This window comes from Physeter macrocephalus, chromosome 5 (genome assembly GCF_002837175.3).
Source record: "Physeter macrocephalus isolate SW-GA chromosome 5, ASM283717v5, whole genome shotgun sequence".
In the NCBI taxonomy this organism is placed as follows: Eukaryota; Metazoa; Chordata; class Mammalia; order Artiodactyla; family Physeteridae; genus Physeter; species Physeter macrocephalus.
The window spans coordinates 40,395,204-40,420,529 of NC_041218.1; positions in this window are offsets into that span (position 1 = coordinate 40,395,204).

The following is a 25,326-nucleotide window of genomic DNA, read 5'->3' on the forward strand; positions in this document are numbered from 1 at the left end:
AAACTAGATTATAGAAAGGCCAGAATGAAGCAAGAAACACATGAAGACATTTTCATTATTAAGAGCAGAATGAATGATAGCATGGAATAGGAGATAACAGTTGAAGTAGAGGGAAGTGAACAGACTTGAGAAATGGCTAGGAGATAAAATTGAAAATATTTGAATGGATTAGATACAGTTCCCTGTGGGAAAGAAAGAGAAAAGACAACCTTCCATGATTACGTCTTGGGTAGCTGTGTAGATTATGGTGCTGCTTCATGTTTTGGATATGTTAGTGTGAGGTTTTATGAGAAAGCTAAATGAGGAATCAAAAGACAATTGGTTGTGGATCCCAAGCTCAGAATACTCTTCTGGATTACACATTTAAAATTCATCATTATTTAAATGGTATTTGACACCAAGAGAGTAGATCAGACCACCAAAGGAGAAGATGTAAATAGAGTAAGAAGAGCACATATAATTTCACTTCATCTTTAAAGTAATCTACGAGGTAGGTTTATTAAACCCATTTTGCAGTTAATAAACTGAAGCTCAGAGTTCAATGACAGTAAGTGATTAATCTGGGACTCAGCCCCATATGTGTTTGATTCTAAAGCTTATACTTAAATCCATAAACTAGATTATAAACAAGTGGTTATATTTATGATTGTTAACATATAGTATAACATGTATCTAGTTCTTTTGTGCTAAGTAATTTATAGTCGGTTACACTTGAATAAAAAACTCAGGTTTTATTATAGTTAAATATTTGAGCTGAAAAGTTCTACCTATTTCAATCAAATTACTTTACTTTAAAAGGATTTATTTCATCTCTGTGTGCTGCACTCTACGTATTGAGCACAAAATACAACCAATTCTCTGCTTAAATTAAAAAGAAAGAAAAACTCTTTACGGAGGTCATCACATAATTGGAAGAAATAGGTAACTTTTATAAAGTAATAGTGAACAAACTTGATAACAAGTGACCAAGATGGTCTTAATGTTCCCCTCAATGTAACTAAACTTTAGAGAGGTTTCCTCCTGATTCTAGGCCCCTAACCCACCTTCTCTTAAAGGATTTACATTGGAAAACTTGCAATTGTGAATTCTTTCTCTGCCCTTTTGAAATATTTGTCAGTGTTCTCCCAGCCTTCTGCAAGTGTTGCAACCCAGGAAATGTCTTTTTCAGGAAACTGAGAACCTTCTCTTTGAAATGTAAACATTGACAGGGAGAACACCCCATTTCCTAGTCTCTCTGGAAGGGTAGGAGCCTAACTTCCATGAATACTGATTAACTGACATAGATGACCTAATCACAGTTAATACATCTGCAAACTCAGGAATAACTCAATGCGCTTGCTGTACACATCCCAAATCCCGTTGATCAACCTGCCTCCTCTCCCCAGTGCCTTCCAGTACTTTTCCACTAGCTCTGGAAGATGTTCTGTGCCTTGTACTATGTTTAGCAGCATCCTTGATCTCTACCCACTAGATGCATGTAGTACTCCCTCAGTTATGAAAACCAAAACTGTGTCCACACATCACCAAGTGTCCCTTGGGGGGCAAAATTACCCTGTTTGAGAACAACTGGAATAGACTGAAATAACGTCTTTGTACATAGTTATGTTTCCTCCAATGGTTTTGATTTCCATATTGAACTTTTTGCATCCCCACAAAGCTTAACAGTCCTACAAATGATCTAATTGTGTAAGTAATATACAGACCCATGGCACACATACATGTGAAATGAAACAATTACATACTGAAGTTTATTAACCAGCCGGCACAGTCAAGAAAGCTAGAGCCCCCAGTTATTCCATTCACACATCACTGTGCTCATGAAATTAGGGGACTGGGTCAATTGAATGTATTCACCAGCAGAGTATGAGTTGATTCTGTTGTTGGGCCCAGAGTCAGAAATAGTCTCACACTTGAGAACTTACCTGAAAATATGTGTGTATGTTTGTAGAAGTGAGTTTATAGTTGTCAAAACTCTTCAAATTTTTCTTTCATAGATATTTGCAATCACTTCTTTCTAGTCACTTATTTTTACTTTTGAGGTATTCAGGCTCAGCTCTTATCAGGTGTAGGCTTATCTTATTCCCTAAGGATGCTTTCTTTTAAATTAGACAGCTTAGTGTAAAGAGCTTCCTAAAAATGATTTAACTTTGCCTACCATCTTTGTTTACCAGGATGGCTTAGAAAAATCTCAACACCAAAAAGCTTTTCTCTATTATTTCATCTTCTTGCCCAGAAATATTGGTTTAAAATTCAGTTACTCTTTGTCAGATAAACAAAACTTAATATATCTACAAAAGAGTTTCTGTATTGCTTTAATAAACTTATGTAAATGTCCAACTGATGACAACACTTTAGTCAAATTACAAATATAAAACATCAAATATTTGTAGTTAAAATTTTGCTAAAATGACTTTTCAAAGATTTCTTTTGCTAAGTGTAGTTTACAGTAATGTTTCACTCTGAATAGTAGCCTAAACTTTGTTGGAAATTAATGTTGATGTCAGTAAATTGGTTTACTGCTGACTGTGAAACAGAATTGTTAATTATTATAAAAAAGGGTATGCAGATGCAAATAATATGGAAATGCTTGGTTTCAGCTAGCAGAACTAAAAATAATCTAACAACAAATAATACTACATTAGCAGCTCTTAGGTGTGGAGAATTTTGGCTTCCACTCCAAACGCAGTTTGAAATTTTTCATATGTAATTCATGAGATTTCCATGATTCATTTCCAGGACCAATACGGTCCTTTGTGCTTAGGAAAATGATAAGCTATTATTTTTTATTTTTCCATTGTTTTGAGATAAAAAACATATTTCCTGCTGTTGTATATAAATGGTTTGTTATACTTTTTTGAAATAGAACAGTTAGAGATACATGAAAAGCATTTGGCAGAGTTGTGTGAGAGAGCCATACGTTATTTTTCAGCACAAATGAAAATTTGTGTCTGCTGCACTGGACCCTTAAATCTCCATGTACCCAAGTAGGAACTATTTACTAGTCCTCTCCTACGTAATGGAAAATGAAGTATCCTTGAAACAAGATCATTTATAGAGAGCATGTTGTCTGTGCATGTTCTGAAATGATTGACCTTAAATCCTGTTCATTAAGATGGTCATAAAGAGATAGCTATATTTTTTATTATTGGGGATATGGAGAATGAATAAAATGAACAGCACATTTAATTATCAAGATTAGGTTGCTCAACAATTCATGGAAGAAAAAATTTCATATGCCAAAAAAAAATTAAAAACCTTTCAATATCTACGTAATCAAAGAAAGGCAAATTAAAATTTCTCACCTATCAAAGTTGAAAACATCATACTAAATGATGTGGAGAATACGGAGAGACAGGCATTTTTGCTCCCTGTCAGCCTAGTAATCTATACAAACTTCCTGACCTAGGGACACTATTTCAAATAAATAAATGTAGGCAACAATTTCTATAAAAAGATGATTGAGATAACATTATTAGTCACAGAATACTGAAATACATTTTGGTTTATTTTTTGGTAGCATATTATTCAGCCATTAAAGTCATGCATTCAAAGTATATTTAGTAACACATGAAAATGTTAATGTTTTAAGTTTAAGTGAAAAACCTAAATAAAGCCTATGATTCCAAATTTTAAAAAGGAAATTCACTAATATTCTATGGACAATAACAACAAAAGGAATTTTAAAAAATAACATCTGAATGCTAGCAATGTTTATATTTGGTTACTATAAATAAGATAAGAGGTGGTTTTGGGTTCTTGTACATTTTTTTTAAATTTCCCGGAATTTAGAAAATGGATTTATTATTTTTAAAAGTTAGTAAGTATTTGATAAGAAAATTAATTGTATGTTTGAGTGAAAGTCTATTTTGTACCAAGGAAAGTTACACAATTTCCAGGAGAGGTTTACACCTGGACTTTATAGGAGCTGATTTCAAAGTCTTTTGAGTACTGAAGGCTGGACTTCAATAGGAGTAATCTGCATTCTTTCCAAAGATAAACAAAGTCAATAACTGCCTATTGGAATGTGTTCCAGTTTTCTTTTGTATTTTTAACATCTCTTAGGCATAAGTATGGGATCTTATGGTCTGTTACATTTCTGTGTCTAAAGTTGATATACTGTTTTTATTTGAGCACATGTAAGTGCTGAGGAGCACAGCTCAAGCAGTTGAAAGTAGATGTGTTCTTATAACATTGTCACTCAATTATTCTGAACAATTTCTGGGTTGCATCTTCATGAAAAAATTGTTTAATGATCAATCAGCTGATAATTTGATTAGCTCTTTTCTCCATATTGTTAAACAAGGAATTGGAAACCAACTGAGATAATCCAAAGAACTGGATTGTCAAATCAAATTTACTTGAATCACAGGTCTTACCTAGTATCAAGTTTTCCTAATAATTTCAAGAATATTTCCCATGCACAAAGCAGGGGAGATGTCCTGAACCCCTGGAGTAGCTCCCCAGACTCCATCTGGATCTGAAATTTTCTGGAACAGATTAATGTATAAAGTTTTTAAGGAGGGAATATAGTCACTCTGTTTACATACAAATAACCATTGGGTTCATGCAACATTTCCATTTTACACTCGGATAGTACATATAGTTAATATGACATTTTTCCAGAGAGCCTCTGCCCCATAAATCCATGGATTGCTGGTTTATCATAAGCAATCCTAGACAACCAGGAATATTATGCTAAAATTCCATAGTTTAGAGTTCTCCTGCTATTAACACGTTTAATTTTTATGCCACAAGGTCTGTTATTAGTATTCACAAAGAAAATAGACTGGGTTACCTGCTTTTCGCACTCCAGTTTTCCTTCTCAAAAGAATCAGTCAAATCATACTCCCAGTCAGAAAATAATTTTACTGCCTTTTTCAAGGAAAGCAAATGTTAATAGCATTCACTTTGCTACCATCTCATTTCTAAATGCACATTATAAAGATGCATGTTTAAAGTCCTATATTTAATCATATTTACTGTTTTAAGGAAATATCCAAAACTCATGTTAATCTGAATTCAATATGTTTTTGCAGCCAAACATTTCCCAAACTATAATTTCAAACGTGACTATCTTAATAAAGCTACTTTAGAGCCTAGTCGTCACAGCATCCTCCTGTTTAAAGATAAAATATCCAAAGTTTTGTAAGTCCCCTTACCAATCATATTCTTAGGAGGTCTTTGAAAGCAAATAATGATTAGATTTGATGTTCTTTTTGCTAGAATAGTGTATAAAAATGACTAACTGGCTGTGATAGGAAATACTCATGAATTGGTCAAACTAAAAGACCTATATTTCATGTATCTCTGAATTTGCCGCCATCTTCCATACAACTTCTAAATTTTTATGTGCTCCATGAAGAAGAATAGTGCCTTTAGGGAATGTGTAGTAAGATAAAAAAAAAGACATAAAACTGTAACCTGGCTTTTTGGTATCTTACTTATAAAAGGCTCAGCCGACATACGTATTTCAAGTTATCTTTCTGTTGTGCACTATGCAATTTTATACAACTCTGGGAAATGCATCACAGTAATTTTAAAGACAGATAAGAATATGCCTTTTTTCGGTGAGATGAGAGAAAACAGATTATGAAAGAGAAGATAGGAAAAGGGAATGGTCAAGGCCTCTCCAGCATAAGTGTTCCTTAGGTAGAGCAGTTTTAGAAAAGAATACATATGGAAGTTGATGTTAACCATCTGTCCACAGCTGTGTACTCTGTGGTGTGACTTACCATAACTCCAATGATACAGTTTAAAGACCACTGTGTTAAAGCACTAGATTATCTAACAAAGTATTTTAAAATGTATCTGATTAGATAATCCATGACTGTCAGCCTCTAAACAAACATCACTCTATTAGTTCTCCAGTAGGGACCAGAGCTTTGAGGGAGTTCTGATCTAACTCTGACAATCTACGACGAAGGGGAGAAAGACCAAAGAGTGTGGAAAAGTACCTGAAATGACAGTATATGGCCTAAATTACAAATTTACTCTCTATTCAGTCTTTTTTTTAGAAGACTAAAGCTAACTGATACTCCAAAATTTTTTGAGTAAAAATCATGAAGTTAAATCTCACAGCTCTTAATCTCAGTGTCTGATATCATACAACATAAAAGTGCCAGTGTTGGAAGCTTTGATTACTGTCCAATGTTCAATTAAACAATACCCAACAGGAATGTATAACACTTTTTTCATATATTCTATGGGCCATTTCTAGACATTATGGTATTTTTTCTTTGTCAGTAAGACTAGTTAGGAATTACTCTTTCAATTAAAATTTTTGTCCTGTTCCGTCTCTCTCCTTAAATCATTGGATGCATAAAAATAATTAACATGTGCCATTTTCTACTTTACAGTATAAAGATATGCCAAGACTAAAATATGTGTTCTGATACCTTTAATTTGAGAAAAGATTACATATTAAATTAAGTCATCTAGATTGTTGCCCACTATAAACAATTTCTATTTATACTGTATGTTATAAAAAATAAATTAAAAATTGTCTAAAAGAAGCAAATTCCCACTTTTCTATGCTACCACTCGTTATTTTGTTTCAGATAAAACTTTGAAAGAAAACAATTGCTTTCCACAATTTGGAAGGATTCTGCTATTTTCTCTACCAATAAAAAAGGAAGGATGTTTCTGTTCAGAATGATTCATTGAAAGGTACTGGCTTCTGCTCTCTTCAGATTAATCTTACAATAGTTATTTCCTTGAGCAGCCATCAAATACATAATATTAGCATAAAATCATAACTTTGCTTTTCACTTTTGCCAGTATTAAGATTATGCTGGATTCATGGGCAGGTTTACAGGCATCCATCCTATTAAATATATTTTAGGTGCTAAAAAATTACTCATCAGCTTTTTATTAACTTTTATGTCATATATATTCAGGCACATAGACACGTGGTCAAAACAGGCACTGCTTAATCTTACAGTAGCATAGGGAATTTAAATAGAATTTGTGTAATATTTGCAACTATTTAGAAATTGGCTCTAAGAGTAAAACATAATCTTGTAAAGACGGGAAAAATGTGGTCAGAGGATAAGAATTTAAATAAACATGACTTTGGGGGATAAAAAGTTGATATGTGATTAAATTTGAGGATAAACTAATTTATAGTGAGAAGGACCTATATATATTTATTTTATGCACATAATGAAAACAGGTAGAAACATTTAGGAGCAGTCTTCTGAAATCTGAGAGTGTCTTAACCTTTCTTAAAACTATGAAGTCGTTTTGTTTCCTTTCACATTTATACTTCAATAATAATAAAAGTATGATAGTAACTTCTTCCACTTTTGAATAAAAGCATTATTTATATTAAATGCACTAGGTTATAATAAGAATTTTTGCAAAGAGGTACTAATTTATTAAAAATCAATATTTTAAGTAAGTTGGAAAATATATCACATAGTAAGGAGATCTACTTGATTTAAACTATGCTGACTTTTTTCCTTCATCTGAGAAGACAAATGAAAATATATGAAGGAATTAATTCACTTTTAAATTTAATAACATGTGTCTGGTGTCCACCAGGCACTCTTCTAGATCCTGGAGATACACTGGAGTACAAAATAGATAATGTTCACACCACGAGGTACTTATATTCCACTGGACACAAGAGATAATAAACATACAAGCAAATAAATAGATAGTGAAATTTCAAGTAATGGTAAGTGCTATAAAGAAAAATAATGCAAGGGAAAGGAGAATAAAAAGGAGTGAAATGTTAATAGGGTGGTCAAGAAACGCCTCTCTGAGAAGCGAGTGTTTGAGCAGAGATCTAGAAGATGTGTTGGAGAAAGTCAGGCTACTATTTGGGAAGATTTGCAGAAAAGAAAACAGCAGAGGCCTTGTGAGTAAAAGCATATCTGAGGGGTAGAAAGGTCATTGTAATTGAAGCATACAGAAAAAAAGAGAAAGAGGAAGAAAATGGGTGAGAATGGTGCTGAGGGTAAAGTTATGCAGAGTATTACAAACCATACAAAGGACTTTAAATTTGGAAAGAGATCCTAGAAAGATCTTACATTTTAAACCACTAAGGTAATCCCCAAATTTAAAAAAAAATTACAAGATAAAGTGCAATATCTATTATAAAATAATTTTCACTTAATGTCCTACTCATTCATATGAGGTTGAATGGATTTTGTAGATTTTCGAACCAGATCCATAGATATTCAGTATGTTCGGATACAATAAATAAATAAAACAGAAAATATAAAGAAAGTTCAGATAAAAATTAATTTAACTAAAACTGATATGATTTCATAAAAATGAATCAGTTGTTTTAAACAGACTCAACTAAGCAGAAAAACACAACTGAAAGAACTTTAGGCTAAAAAGTGAGGTAAAAGTTCCATGAGGAGAGGAACCCATTCCAAAACACTTGCCCAACCTATTGAAAATGAGCATGAAGTTTAGAGAGAAAAATCAAATGGAATTAGGTATATGTAAATGTGATTCCCCATCAATTAAGAAATGCCAACTTATTGTGCTGAGTAAATGGTTGTTTTAAAAAGTGCCAAAATTTCTTAAGTAATAAATATTAGAAAATAGATGCACTTTGCAAACAACTAAAATGTAAATTTGATATAAAATTAATGGGGAGTTAGGAGGCTTGGAATCCAATACCAGATTGTGAGTGATAAATAGCAAATCCATTGCTCCCAAAGCTATCATCACTGAAAATGATCCCACTCAGTAAAAAAGTGAAAGAACAATTAATGATGTATTTTTTTTCTAGAATACAAAATTTAACTTCTATTGATATTTTCATAGCAAATCCAACTGTAATACATATAAATTGTTTAGCAAAATTGACTTTCAACTGCTAGTAGAAACGTGGAACCCAAAATATCATATTGAGGACACTCCTGAAGGATTCATGAACTAGTTTGCTGTCTGCTGTACCTGTTACTGCTATGTGATTATATTTTAGCAGTTAGCTCAGATTACAGATTATTAACCGAATGAAATTTGAGAATATACTTTGCATAAAGGCTATTCTAAAGTCTCTACCATTTATTCATAATTTTTTTTATCAGAGCACTGTTTAGTAATCAAGAAACAAAGTCAAATTAATTGCCCTACTCTGATAATTAGTTTTTCTCGCAGATGTCTTATGGAAGGAATTTTCTTACTTTCTATATTCCATTTTTAAACACAATTTGTTGCTTTTATCCATTTTGTTTAGTCTATTGAACATCCAAATCTCTTAGAAGGTAACTGCAAACAGGTAATAATCATCGACATTCATTAAGAAACCGAATGTGTGCTAATGCACTGTCCTAAATATATTGCCCAGGATTCTTATTAAATCCTCATAGCTATCATGTGAGTTGTAGTACTATCATTGTCTCCATTTAACACAGAAGAAAACTGAGGTGACGAGGACAAATAACTTGCCGATATCAGAAAAATCAGTGAGTATATGGCACAAGGTTTCAAACCTAGGTGTTCTGAGCTCCAGAGCCAAAACTTCTATTTGCTCTTCTAAGCTGCCTATCAGGGGAACAAGGCACGGAGACTGGGTGACAAGGCTGGTGGATGTTTGAGTCGCCATCATGCCAGTGCAGAGGTTACTCTCCATAGGCACATACAATTTATGTGAGTAATGAACTAATTGCTTTGATGATGAATTAGCTAAGTTCTAAGCTCATTACAATATAATTATATTAAATTAATGGATTATAAAAATAAAAATGAGTGCTGTCATAGAAAACCGCATATATTTTATTTGAATCAAGGATATCAGGGATCCTATTCCTACACATGGAGATTAAGAAATGAAGATTAAATGATTATTAGAATAGGTAAGATTAAGGAATGAAGATTAGGCTTAATTTTTTTTTACTGTTTAGGTGTATTGTTACCTAAATAATAAATATTTGGACCCCAGGCTATTAGAGACAATAGTTTTTTAGTGCTCACAAGTGCTCCTTTTACAAATCCATCCATGATTAAGGGTTAATACATTTCTTGATTTTTAAAAATATCTCTTCAGAAGTATTCTATAGAAAACAAGAAAGAACATCTTCACAAAATTAATATCATTGAGAAATCCAAAACAGAGGTAATTACATGTTTAATGTTTAACTTAGTTTCAATTGAAGTACTTCTTATCACACAGCAGTTTACTATTAAGAAAGAGCTCTTATATCTGAGCCCATTCACTCTCTGGTATACAACTTTAATTATATTATGTTTAAACACCAGTTGTGTAGTGATTTTTGAAAAATGTTGAGTGTAAAGAACTGCTTTACTATTAAATCTCATACCATAAGACTGTAATACTTATTTCAGAAATAATAAAGTGTATCAAATGACTAGAAGCCTGTGTGGTAGGTATCATTTAGTCAGATTCATCCCTTCCATATCTAACCATGTTGTTTACTTCTAAGCAAAAGACCAAGTGGTATATTGAGGGATAATATAATTACCATCATAATGTAAAATTATGTGGTATAATTTTTATTTTATTATTATAATTTTGAGTTTTCAACTCTCACTATGAAGATCAACCATTTTTAATATTCCCATTGTTCCACATAAAATAAAATATTTTAATGAATGCTATCTCTTAATGCAGTACAAATTATAGCACTACAGATCACAAGCAGGGCAGTAAAAAAATGTGTTGAGGAGCAGGTTCAACTACAAATGTAAATGTACAGTTTTCAGAAAATTAAAGCATACTAATATTAACGTTAGCAAATGCAAGAAAGTTTTAGGTCTTATGCAGGAAACTACCCTGACGTATAGACAACTTCACTAAGTCAGATAAAAACGATTGCTGCATCACATGCTATGAAATAATGAAAGTAAGAAAAACATGGCCAGATTATAAAGCTTCTGAGCAAATTCAAATATATAGCAAAATTATATATTTGGCACATAGTAGGCACACAATAAATATTTGTTAAATGAATAAACATGGAAGGTGGAAACATATATAATTATTTTTCTCTCAGTCACTGCACACTCCAGGGAGTGAGGTCTACAGATTGACTCCCCAGAAACCTCAAAGGGGCCCTTTATTACATTAGTGAATTTCTTGTGATACAGGATCTAATGGTCAACTTTGAAGACTCTTCAATCTAAATGTCTCAAGACACTAAATGCATCATCTCTCAGAGACCAATTCCCATTAATCAAGATAGTGGGATTACTTGTAAACACCAGAACGCTGATGTACTCATTTTAAATGACACGTTTCATCACATAAACTTTGCATTCTTTCCCTGTAGGTAGATGTATACAGGAAACCAAATCATAAACTGAATGCTGATGAGTGGTCCTTGAATTACAATAAGGAGAGCTGGAAGAAGCAACCGTTAAAGGTTTTGGTCTATGACAGTCTGATATGTCCATTTTCCAAGGATTCTTCTTGCTTAGGGGACGGGCAGTTGAGAACTACATCAACTAAAGCCTCCTCTTGTGGATATTACCACTAGAGTTTGCCACTACAAAGTTTTTTAAAGATTCAAATCACCATTACCTTTCTCATTAACACATTTTTCATTAAATCTAGTGAGTAATATCAGGCCTGTTTGCCTCATCACCCAGCAAGTGGTTTGTTCTGCTCTATTATCTCTTGTACCTACAACTTGAATTTAAAATATATCTCTACTGACTAAAACACATCTTGAGGAAACGCTTCTTATCCTTCTCAGATTACCGCATCTATCTGAAAATTAGTACATTTCTACCACTGTGCCATGTGGAATCATTTGCTATATTTGCGTATACCTGTACCTACAGGTTTCTGCTTTTACTTATAAGGACCTAAGTATTATGGGAGGGAGAGGAATACACAATTTTTAAAATTCATTGACATCAAAAGTTCTTGCATCCCATCGACCTCTTTGGAATCCCAATAGCTAGCTATACAATACAAAGAAAATTCTCTCTCTGCCCAGCCACTGAAGAAGAAAGAGGGAAGAAATAGACGGAATTTTGATCACTCTCTAACAGATTGATCGTTATGTCTGCTATTCTCCTTGGCATAAGTATCATCAATGTAGTAGCAATCATATTTGGTTAGGGGTTAGATTATTCAGAATGAGGTCTTTCCTATCTCTGTCAATTTTAATTGTGTAACATCGGGTGCATTACTTAATCTCATTTGTAAATGGGGTTACACAGTTATCAGAAGTTCTTAATGCCTATGCTTGTGGCATTGACATAATCCTATCAGTATTTATGACTAATTAAAGCAATGATTCTTTTTGTTTGTTTTGTTTTTGTTTGCTTTTTTCTCCCCTTCCAGTTTTACTGACATACAGCACTATATGAGTTTAAGGTGTACAGCATAATGATTTACCTTACATACATCATGAAATGATGACCACAATAAGTTTAGTGAACATCCACCATTTCAAATAAAGTTAAAGAAATAGAAAAAAAATGTTCTTCCTTGTGATGAGAACCCTTGGGCTTTACTCTCTTCACAACTTGCATACATAACATACAGCAGTGTTCATTATATTAATCATGTGGTACATCACATCCTGGTACTTATTTATCATATAACTGGATGTTTGTACCTTTTGGTCATCTTCCTCACCCCTCTCCTCCCAGGCCTCCGCCTCTGTTAAACATAAATCTGATCTCTTTTTCTATGGGTTTGTTTGTTTGTTTTTGAAATGTAATTGACCGACAATACTGTGTTAGTTCCTGGTATACAACATAGTGATTCAATATTTCTCTACATTTCGAAATGATCACCATGTTAAGACGAGTACCATTGTCACCATATAAACTCTGTTAAACATAAATCTGATCTCTTTTTCTATGGGTTTGTTTGTTTGTTTTTGAAATGTAATTGACCGACAATACTGTGTTAGTTCCTGGTATACAACATAGTGATTCAATATTTCTCTACATTTCGAAATGATCACCATGTTAAGACGAGTACCATTGTCACCATATAAAGATATTACATAATTATTGACTATATTCCCCACACTGTACATTTCATACCCGTGACTCATTTATTTTGTAACTTAAAGTTTGCACCACTTAATCTCCCTCACTTATTTCTCTCCTCCAACCTCCTCCCCTCTGGCAACGATTTGTTTGTTCTCTGTATCTCTGAGTCTGTTTCTGTTTTGTTATGTTTGTTCCTTTTCTTTTTTTTCAGATTCTACACATAAGTAAAATCATACAGTATTTGTCTTTCTCTGACTTATTTCACTTAGCATTATACTCTCTAGGTCCATCTATATTGTCACAAATGGCAAGACATCATTCTTTTTAATGGCTCAGTAATAGTCTATTATGTAAGTAATAGTCCATATATATGTGTATATATATATATATATATATATATAAAATCTTCTTTATCCATTCATCTATTGATGGACACTTAGGTTGCTTCCACATCTTGGCTATTGTATATAATGCTGCAATGAACATAAGGGTATCTATTCTAATTAGTGTTTTAGTTTTCTTTAGATAAATACCCTGGAGTGGAATTGTTGGAGCATACGGTAGCACTATTTTTAATTTTTTGAAGAATCTCCATACTGTTTTCCATAGTGGCTGCACAAATTCACATTCTCACCAATAGTGCACAAAGATTCTCTTTTCTTCACATCCTCACCAAAACTTATTTGTTGTCTTTTTGATAACAGCCATTCTGACAAGTGTGAGGTGATATGTCATTGTGGTTTTGATTTGCATTTCCCCGATGATTAGTGATGCTGAGCCTAACATCATGTGCCATCTGTATGTCTTTTTGGAAAAATGTCTATTTTTTAATCAGGTTGCTTGTTTTTTTGATGTTGAGTTGTACGAGTTCTTTGTATATTATGGATATTAACCCCTTACCGGATATATCATTTGCAAATATCTTCTCTCATTCAATAGGTAGCCTTTTTGATTTTGTTGAGTTTCCTTTGCTGTGCAAAAACTTTTTAATTTGATGTAATCCCATTTGGTTTTTTTGGCTTTTGTTTCCCTTGCCTGAGAAGACATATTCAAAAAAAAATTCTAAGACTGATATCAAAGTGTATACGGTCTATGTTTGCTTCCAGAAGTTTTATGGTTTCAACTCTTACATTTTATGTCTTCGATCCATTTTGAGTTTGTTTTTATATGGTGTGAGAAAGTAGTCCAGTTTGATTCTTTTGCTTGCAGCTGTCCAATTTTCCCAACACCATTTACTGAAGAGGCTGTCTCTCCCACATTGTATATTCTTGCCTCTTTTGTGGTAGATTCATTGCCCATATAAGTGTAGGTTCACTTATGCCCTAGGAGTGCCCTCTATGTGGGCTGCGTAGGTCCTCTTGCAGGTGGCTTGCTACTGAGGACACTCTGGTAGGCATGACTGGACCCCAGTCTGGTTGGTTACCAGGACCTACCTCGTGTGGAGGCTGCCAGCCACTGGTGGGCAGGGCTGAGTCCTTGCATGGCTGACTATAGAGCTCTGGGAGTTCCCAGGGGTAGTGTTGGCCCACTGTTGGGAGGACTTTGGTCCTGGGGTGACTGATTGCAGGATTGGGGGTCATGGAGTTACTGTCAGCCTGATGGTGGACAGGGCCAGTTCCTGACTGACATGGTTGGCTGCAGGGCCCAGGATGTCCCAGAACGGTTGACAGCCCACTGGTGGGTGAGGCCAGATCCCAGGGCAGCTGGTTGAGGAACCCAAGGAGTCCCAGGGTGTTTCCTGCTTTCTGGTTAGACCGGGTCTTTTTTTTTTTTAGACATCATTTTATTTTATTTATTTATTTATTTATTTATTTTTGTGGGGAGAGCAGCACCACGCGACATGTGGGATCTTAGTTCCTCAACCAGGAATCAAACCCGCCCCCCCTGCATTGGAAGCGCAGAGTCTTAACCACTGGACCGCCAGGGAAATCCCCGGGCCAGGTCTTGACACAACTGGTTGTGGAGCTACAGTGGTCCTGGGGCTGGTGCCCACCCACTGGTGGGTTAGGCTGGGTCCTCAGCCTGTTGCTGGCCCATTGATAGGCAGGGCTGATTCCTGGGCAGCCGAGGGCTCAGGGGTTCCTATGGCAGCTGACTTGCTGGTGGATAGGGCTGTATTCTCATGCAGTTTGCTGTTTGGCCTGGGGCATCCTAGGACTGGTGCAGACAGGCTGGTGGGCAGGGCTGTTTTCCAGCACTAATAAGCTAGACGGGGGATTCCAAAATGGCCCTTTGCCAGCACCAGTGTCCTTATGGTGCAGTGAGCTCCCCAAAATAGCTATGCCACCATCTGTGTCCCCAGGTTGAGTCTTAATTGTCTCGTGCCTCTCTGAAAAGCTCTGCGAGATCAAGTGAGTCTGACGCAAGCTTCTTTCAAATTAATGCTTCCGCCCTGGGTCTCGGAGTGAGATTTTTTGCACACACTTTAAGAGTGGAGTCTTTCTTTCCCACAGCCCTCTGGTTCTCTCAAAAGTAAGCCCCGTCGACCTTCAAAGCCAAATGTTCTGGGGGCTTGTCTTCTCGGTGCAGAACTCCTGGGCTGGGGAGCCTGATGTGGGGTTGAACCCCTCGTTTTTTGGAGAGAACCTCTGCAGTTGTAATTATCCTCCCATGTGTGGGTCTCTCACCCAGGAGTATGTGTTTTGACTATACCTCATCTCTGTCCCCAGTGAGGTTCCTTCTTTTTATCTTTAGTTGTAGAAGATCTTTTCTGCTAGTCTTCAGGTCATTCTCATCAATAGTTGCTCTGTAAATAGTTGTAATTTTGGCATGCCCGTGGGGGGAGGTGAGCTCAGTGTCTTTCTACTTCTCCATCTTGGCCATGCCCTTAAAGCAGTGATTCTGGAAAAGGTAGTGAGTAGGTAGAACACAAACCAGGGGATGAGAAAAATGTGTTAGATTCTCAGTGTAAAAGAAGGAAACATATATTTTTGATAAACCCCTAACTGAGGAAGGCTGGGAAAGATTTCAGACTTTTTTCAAATGCTAGCAGTTTCTAGAACTTTCTTAGGTCACAGAATTCACAATGTCTTTTATATCTGAGAGCCAAAGAAAATATATACAAGTGGATATCAGGAATTAGTATGAGATAGCAATTTGTGGTAGGCATTTGTCTCTCCATTTTTTTCCTATATTACACTTTTGCCTAAAGATTTCTGAATGCAGAAATGATTGCTTGATGTGAGATCATTTTATAACTCATGGGTTAAAATATGTGGTGGTATGACACAATCTATGAGTAATGATTTGAAATCAAATTAATTTGGGTTAAAATTCCATAGAAAAGATTAATATTTTCCTTAAGGTGTTCCCATTCTTATGACAAATAACTGAATTTATATACATAAACAATTGCTTGGGAAATAGATAGGCATTAAGTTATGTCTCTGGCCAGAAAGAATTAGAAAACTTTCCTTTGTTACACATATGACTGATTTCAAACAAGGAAGAGAGAGTCACATGTGAGGCAAAGGGGAGTTCAAGCCTCAGAGCAAATGTTTTTCCAGTTTTGTTATAGCAAAGGTTAGTCATTAACATATTTTGACCTCAGTATATGCATTTATAAAATATAGAAGAATTAATGAGTACACACAGAAATGTGATAATTTTTAAGTTGTAATAATATTAATAATGTGTGTGAAGTGATGCTTGGAGAATAGACAACCAACATAGGAGGATAATTCTTTCTCTTCTTCCCTCTTCTTCTCCACCACTCCTCCTCCTTCTTTTCTACTTCATCCTCCTTATTATTATGAATGTCCATATTCCAAACTGGGAGTTTTGGTGAAAGGAAGAAATTAGTTAGACTCTAATTCATGCCATAACATCTCTATACATGTATCAACTTAATAGAAAATAGTGGCTCTAATTAAACTGAGTAGTCCCATCTAGAGAAATAATTTTTAAAAAAGAATAATGAAAAGTACATTGCATCATTGACCTATATGTATGAAAATATCATCTTTCTTCTCAAATTAGATCCTCTTTCTGACTGCCCACTTTCTGATAATGACATAAAAATCTTTCTATCACCCAGGATTAAAGTTTCAGGTTTTTATATATATATATATTTTTTTCCCTTACTTTAGCACATTCAATCACATGCAAGCCTGCAAGAATTAATGTGAATTATATCTACTCTTTCATTTCAGATTCCACAGCTACTATTTAATTTCTAGCACTCATTTTCTCTCACTTAGACTTTTACAACAGCTTCCTAAATATGTTGTGCTTTAATGAGCACTGACATCCTCACTTCATATCCTTGTGAGGAACAAACCAGAGCTGGACAAAAATTCAAATGATAGACTGATAACTGATGAAAAGATCAGACATAAAGGCTGCTAAGTAATTAGGGCTTTCTGCATGCTAGAAATCATCTTTTTTAATATTTGACAAAACTTGGAAGATATCTGGTAGTTTAGATTTCACCTAGCTAATATTTCCCAATAAATTTTTGGCAATAATGTATAATTTTATCAGTGTTTGGTGATGCCAAATATGTTGGTTTTATGATTGTCAAAGAGAAGTCGTAATAATGATCTCTACAGACATTCATTTAGGTTTTTAATTTTTATATCCACTCTGTCCTTAGGCTCTTGTTTTCCCTTGTCATCATTCACAACGTATTCCAAGCTCTATTTATTTTAATGGTGTCACAAAGGTAGAAAGTGAAAAGATGTTACATTGCTGGATGGCTGGATGAATAGATGATTGACAAATAAAGGTAAAACCACATGATATATTTTTCATTGCATGTCATAGATTTCAATACCAGCAAGTGTTTATAGCTAAAATATTCACGTAATTCCAGAGTTTGAAATTATTCAGATATTTAGAATTTTAAATTTATATTCTATTTACTTCAAAAAATATTTGAGGGAGATGCAAAAAATAACATCTACCGTAAGTTTTCAAAAAAAATAAATTATGCACTGAATAGGAATAATTTGATTAGCATCACGAGTGGCTACTTCAGTCAAACTTGTGTACTAGACTCACAGGAAAAACATCTACTATGTATTGAGTTCTTAGCTATAAAAATGAATAAGAAAAAGTCTTTGCCCTCTAATTTCTATGGTGTAGTTCAGGAGAGAGACAGATATAATAATTATAATGCAGTATATTAGCACATGTATTAGTGTTCACTATATAAGAAATAATTCAGAATCTCTATGGCTTAACAAATAAGAAACTATTTCTTGCATCTAGCCTTGGATGGGTTTAGTGGCACTGCTTCAGGCTTTGGAGCATCTGGGCCTGTCTCCAAACTGTGGATTGGAATGAAATCTGTTTCATATTTCTCCCATTATTCTTTTACTAGTGGTCACTTGGGGCATATTCTTTTCATGGGGAATGACACTAGCGTAGCAGAACAAGCCAACCTATGCAGGCACATTAAAAACCTTTGTTGGCTTCAAATCTGTCATATACCATTGACCAGAGCAAATTGCATAGTTAAGCTCATGCAACAGAGAATTCACACAAACCTCAAGAATGAAAGAGATTTGAGTAAATACCTGCCAAACAATAGCCCAATTCACCACAGCACTATTTGGAAATGAAACTCTTAAGTTAGCTGACAGTCTGAGGCTGGACTTTTCTGTACAGTCAAATGGTGACTTTTGAATGCACCTGTCTTTTTTCTCTCAAACCACCTCTCCTGCCTTGGTTTCTGCTTTAAATGACAAGAAGTAGTAATAATCAGATGGGGCCCCACTCTAGGACACTGATTAAGCTCCATTTATTGGTGTGCATTTTGGTAGACACTTGATGTGGCTCTCACTCACCTATACCTTACCCAGTCCAGCCCAGCTACCATGTTGCCTCTGATACTCTTGTATTTCTTATTACCTTAGAAAAATGATTCAGAACAAGCTAGCTAGTAATGAGATAGGTCACCTTATTCATCCTCTCTCTCATCATTCACTGAACTTGCTCATGGTTAAAGCTCAACAGATGGCTGATGTTAAGAATTTTGGGACTCCCCTGGTGATGCAGTGGTTAGGAATCTGCCTGTCAATGCAGGGGACATGGGTTCGAGCTCAGGTCTGGGAAGATCCCACATGCCTCGGAGCAACTAAGCCCGTGCACCACAACTACTGAGCCTGCACTCTGCAGCCCACGAGTCACAACTACTGAGCCTGTGTGCCACAGCTACTGAAGCCCGCATGCCTAGAGCCTGTGCTCCACAACAAGAGAAGGCACCGCAATGAGAAGCCTGCATACTGCAATGAAGAGTAGCCCCTGCTCACCACAACTAGAGAAAGCCCACGTGCAGCAACCAGAAAATAAAATAAAATAAAAGTGTTCTCCTTAAAAAAAAGAAAAAGAATTTTGAATTTCATGTTAGAGGAGAAAGAGCTTTCACGCCTCCATTGCCAAATGCCTATAGAAGTAAAACAACAAGACAAAGAAACAAAAAAAACCCACCAAAGTTAAACAGGCAAGGAAGATTTTATTCAAGACTGTTGCAACAAGGGAGAGAGATTGACCTCAACTCCACTTAAAAAAAATGGCTGTAGAGTCTTTAAGATCTGGGGTCTTAGGCCTTCTGTGTTTGCTAATTGGACTTACCCAAAGAAAAAGTAAACTCTCTCTTATCTTTATGGCAGGAGGTACTTTTCCAACTTTGATCAGTGGCCCACTGAAGTTAAGCAACCCCCATTCCACAGAGACTGGGAGAGAGGGGCACTAATTTCTTTGATAATTACCTTTCCATGAGAGGGCTTCCAGGTCCTTGAAAAAGAGTCCCTGGAATTTCTGAGTCTTAAAACTGGAAAGAGACTTTTATATTCATTTCAAAGGGGCAGAAAAAAATTTGCAATTAGAAGTTTTCTAAAGTAAATGCTCTAAGGAAAGGAAGGTCAGGGGCCTATAGTCAGGGGTAAACAAAACCTCTAAAATTTAGTCAAACTGAGGGCAATGTTAAAGACATTCTGGGCAAACCACAAGTTTGGATTTAGGGACTCCAGTACTAGGGTCTCAGGCAGAAGCCCAGCTCTAAAGCAGTACCTTTTTGACATTTGCTATTTTTGCTCTTGAATACATCTCCTTCAAGGAACTTATGAGAAACAAGGTGACTGTGACAAAATAAGATTTAGTTATGTCTGGGTGCTGGGGCTATATAATCATCTTCACACAAAAGCAAAGCTAAACAAAACTCATCCTTTCCTTGAATATTTTTCAAGTAGATGAGAGACATGAGCTCATTTCTGTTTCATATTATGTACAAAAATGATTATTGAGTAGTGTGGAGAACAGACACCCTGGAGGCAAGAGAATCCTTAGGAGGGAAAGAGAACTTTTACTAAAACAGTAAGAATTGTGGATGGAAAGAAAATGGCATTTTAAAAATGAAGAAACTAATAATATTAAGAAAGAGGCTGGTTTATTGCAGTATGAAGGCTGTCAAGTTTTAATGTGGGTGGCTAGGAGAAAGGTTGTTAATTCTTTTATATTCAGTAGCAATCAATTATTTTGCAAAGATCCATTAATATTTGCTACCCAAAATGATATCTTAGGGGTGGCAGAGACTATTAGGGGTCACCAGTTGAATAGGTCACTAATGCAGAAGTTTCTTCCATAGCATCAAAGAGATAGTTTTTCTTTCTCTGCTAAGTTTTTTTCAGATGATGGGAAGATTACTTCCTCTTATAATACTGCTTTCTGTTAATAGGTGGGTTTAATTTTTAGATACTTAAATGTTATAATAAAATGAACTTTTCTATTCTTATGACAAAATTTCTATACCTCCTACTAGCAGCCTAGATCTTCTTCTGTATATACTCCACTTTTTATAAAAAACGAGACTGCTAAAACCAAATACATTACTTTAGAACTAGCTGAGGTTTTCCCCCTCTAAATTAAACTGCTGGTCTTAGCTTTAAGTCAACTATAATTCTTATACAATTTTTCACATATAACAGTTACGTCTTTTCTCCAGAAACCCATAATGGTTTTGTGTTTGTTGTTGTTTTGTTTTTGTTTGTTTGTTTGTTTTTACCTATTAGTGTCAGTGAATATTACTTTTTTCTGGGTTTGAAAAACTTAGCTGTGATTTCTTCTGAAGGTTTAGTTTATTGTTCTATATATGGAACTTTATATTTGCTTTAATTTCAATGGTTGGTTTGTTCCCTCATCCTCCTTTGTGGTATTCTGTCAGCCTAACTGGCATCTTTGATTCCATAAAAACTGCTCAAAACATTTTTAATTCCAGATTTTATTGTTTGGTTCATCTTATTTACTAAATTTTCATCCTCTCTAGTAAGCCAAATGTAGATTGCCATTTCTCAAATTCCTTCACATTTTTCTTTAGGCAACTGATGGCTTGAATTTATGACACTCTGCTTATTTACTAACAAACACAGATCCCGCGAGCTGTTCATATGAGTATATTTTCTGAGATTTTTAGATACATGTATTTTTTCCTCCTCCTCCTGTAAATGATTATAGAGTTTTTCGTTCTTTGGAGGTTTCTGAGAGAGCTGTCTTTTACTAACTTATATACCTTGTCATTCACTCATTGCTAATTTGGACTGAGCACAAAATGCTAGGCATTGGCACAAAAAGATAGGAACAGACTTTGTAGGAGTTCGTATCTTAATAGGACACAAGAAGTTAGACATATATTAGCAAGGACATGTGGTAAATGTTATTACAATAGAGACACACAGGGGTTGAACAAAGGGGTCAACAAAAACTTCTCAGCAGAGGAGGGCCTTGCCTGTGAAAAACAAGGAGTTTGTCAGTTACTGGAAGAAAGAACTTTCCTGGCAAGCTAATTTGCACTTGCTAAGTGTTACCTTTTTCATGTAGCGCGCTACAAACTTTTAAAACAACATTCTAAATATCTTGCTTTCTTGCTTCATACTTTGTCATAATGTCTCTGGCCCATTTCCCTGGTTGTCTATCTTCTTATAGTTAAACAAATAGTCATATTTTATATATTTTGTTGAATTCATTCACCTTATTTTATATCACCTACCTCCAAATATAAAAATTGCCTGTTCTAACAAAATACTCATGAAAGATGCTCAATTTGTTTTGAAGAAAGGAATCAAGTTTAGTCTGATTATATTTTTGGACAGCATAATGGAAAGAAGGAAAGAAATTAGGAGAGTGACGTCAGCAAGGTGGTGGAATAAGTATTTTCAGGGCTTGTGCCCCACAGAAACATTGATTTTGACAACCACCCATGGATGAGAGTACCATTTTGGGAACCAGGGACTCTGGCAGAGAGGCCATAGCACTCTGTTGGAGCAAACAAATCTGATAATAGATGCATTTAATAAGGTAAAAAGAACAACTTCACTTTACCCACATTACTCCTCCTCTATAGGGTGGCACAGCTCAGTGTGAAGAGAGACTCCAACAAATCTCTCCTCAAGAGAGATTTCTCCCACAGGGAAAAGTGAGGGCAGTGAGCACTAGCTCCCCCAGCTATGCAGAACACTGCCCTAGAGGCCCGCTTCTTTCTTGCCCCACCCAGAACACTGAGATCATCATGGCTGAATAGTTCAGGAGTAGCTCGGAGCAGGAAAAGGGGTGGGAGTTCACAACAGCTGGGGTGCAGAACTCAACAAAGGGCCTTGGTTTCTACCAAATGCCTTGTGGACTCCCCTAAGAGGCCTTCCTATTAATCTCTTAGGACCCATCACCTGCAGACCACCCCTCCCAACTAGGCCACATGTGCCCCCAGCACTCCAAGGACCCCTCCCCTGGTAGCCAGTACCCCAGCAGAAGGTACCTACAACCTCTATAGAATCATGCATGAGCACATACAGATAGCTAGCTGACTCTGCTGGACTGGGGGAAGGCACATACCCTTAAACACTTCATGGCGGTGTCCAAGGAAAATAAATGGGAGGCTCTCAGCAGTCAAACTGGCTTTGTGGGATTGAGAGAAAGCATGTGATCTCATATACCGCACGGGTACTGGGTATATATACAAAGGAAATGAAATAAGGATCTCAGAGATGCATGAACTCCCATGTTCACTGCAGCACTGTTCAAAAAAGCCAAGATATGAAAACAACCCAAGTGTCTAAAACAGATGAACAGATTTTAAAATTGTGAGGTTATATGTATATAGAACACATATATACATATAACCTCACTTTTTTTGGTTCATATATATATATAATATCTAAATATATTTTATTTGTGTGTATATATATAAAATATTACACACACACACACACATATATAAAATGGACGTTATTCAGACTTTAAAAAAGAAAACATAGTTGCCTTTTGCAACAACGTGAATGAACTTGGAGAATATTTTGGTAAGTGAAATGAGGCAGCCACAGAAATACAAGTACTACATAATCTCATTACATGTGTAATCTGAAAACATTGAACTGATAAAAGAAAAGCATAGAATTGGTAGTTGCCAGCAGCTGAAGGGTGGGGATATGGGAAGATGTTAATAGCAGGATACAGAGTTTCAGTTACAGTGAATGAGTAAGTTCTGGAGATCTAATGTACAGCATGGCAACAATAGTTAATAGTACTGTATTGTATACTTTAATTTTCAAAGAAAGTAAATCTTAAGTGTTCTTCCCACACACAAACAAAATGGTAACCATAAGGTGACCAATGTGTTAATTAGCTTGATTGTTGTAATCATTTCACAATGTATACATATGTCAAAACATCATGTTGTACATCTTAAATGTATACACTTTTATTGTAAATTTTACACCAATAAAGCTGGGGCGGGGGGACAAGGAAAGAGGGAAAGACATTTCAAAAAATGTATTATGTATTTTTTAAACTAAATATTTCCAAAGAGGTTGATTCTCCTCTTGAAAGTCTACACTGAGGTACACATTTCTTTTATTTTCAGTGTAGTCATTTCTTTATGGATGAATTATGTCTGTGAAGCTGAGTCTACTTAACTGACTTGTTGACACACCACAATGAAAGAAAGGGATGCCAGTATATTAGAACTAAAAAGCTTGCCTTTGAATGTTCATGACAAAACAAAAGCCACAAGAAAGCAACATCAGCAGAACATATAAAAGAAGCAAAAAAGAATTGCCAATCATTCCATAACCTTAAGGAAATTTACTCATTGAAAATAAAATGAAAATTCATCCTTAGAGCTGGCAGAAAAGAACAGTGCTCAAATTTGGTCCCCCATTGGAATGAATGCTTCCTCGACAGAGTAACAAATGAAAATTGGATCAGGGACACATTTTCAATGAAAAAGACACTGCCAGATGGCTTCTTGGCAAAGGAAAGGGAAGAGTTGATTAAACTGTCGTGTGATGACTTCAAATTCAGCAAAGTGCAGCTTAACAACTTCTTGTTGAGAAGGATGAAGGAGGACATTCAGGTACGGGGTATGGTTTTGATATTGTTAAGGTTTAAGATTACTTTGCAGTTTCATTGGTTTTCTGCAATGCTTTCAATAAGGAAAAACACAAAGTGAATCTCAACCAAGAGCAAAATTTTCTGCTGAATAGAACTTGGGTTTCTCTAGAACTAATTCTTTGAAATCTTGATGACAAACACTCCTCATAAAGCACAATTTTACTTTTCAAGAAAAAATATTGTGTGCATGTTCATTTACATACACTGCTATTTCAGTGTGAATTAGGATTTGCTCCCCTTATCATACCAGATAAAAAATGGGGATACTATAAAACTTGTACCAACGTGCAAACATGTCCCCTAAGGACTTATTATCCTTGCTTGTCCGTCCCCTCTCTCCTTTCTTTTAACAAATCACTAGTTTGCTTTCATAACTGTACTGGCCCATGTGCAGGAGTTGTCAATTAAAAGGTTTCCAACTCACCCAGCTTGGGCATGCCAACAGCAATATGCTATATCCTTGGATTCACTACTTGGTCCAGGGGTGGGCATATAACTCAAACAGAGCAGTCAACATCAATTTTGGAACTGGTATGGATGCTGGGAGAGGATCTCTTTCCTCCTGGTGCTCCTGGATACTAAAAAACATGTTAGCCAATTGCTGCCACATAGTGAGAGCTTGCCTGAGAATAAAGGAAAAGGCAAAAAGCAGAGACAAAAATGGGAGGAAAAGAGAGATATAGTTCTGAGGGGACTGTATCTATGCCAGGCTCCTGCCTTGCTTAAAACACCTCTCATCTTATAATTTTCAATTATACAAGTCACTAATATTTTTCTATGATTATTGGAATTTTGTCAGTAAAAAAAAGAGTGTCTTCACTAATACACTAAGAATCTGTGTTTGGAAGGTGAATCACCTGCATATTTGTTTAAGAAAAAAGATATTTACAATGAACTAAGTAAACAGCCTTCCAGAACAATTTTTCTAAACAACATCCACAATTGTATGTGTGTATGTGTGTGCTCTGCAGAGTCTAAGATCTTTTTTTTTTTTTTTTTTTTTTTGCG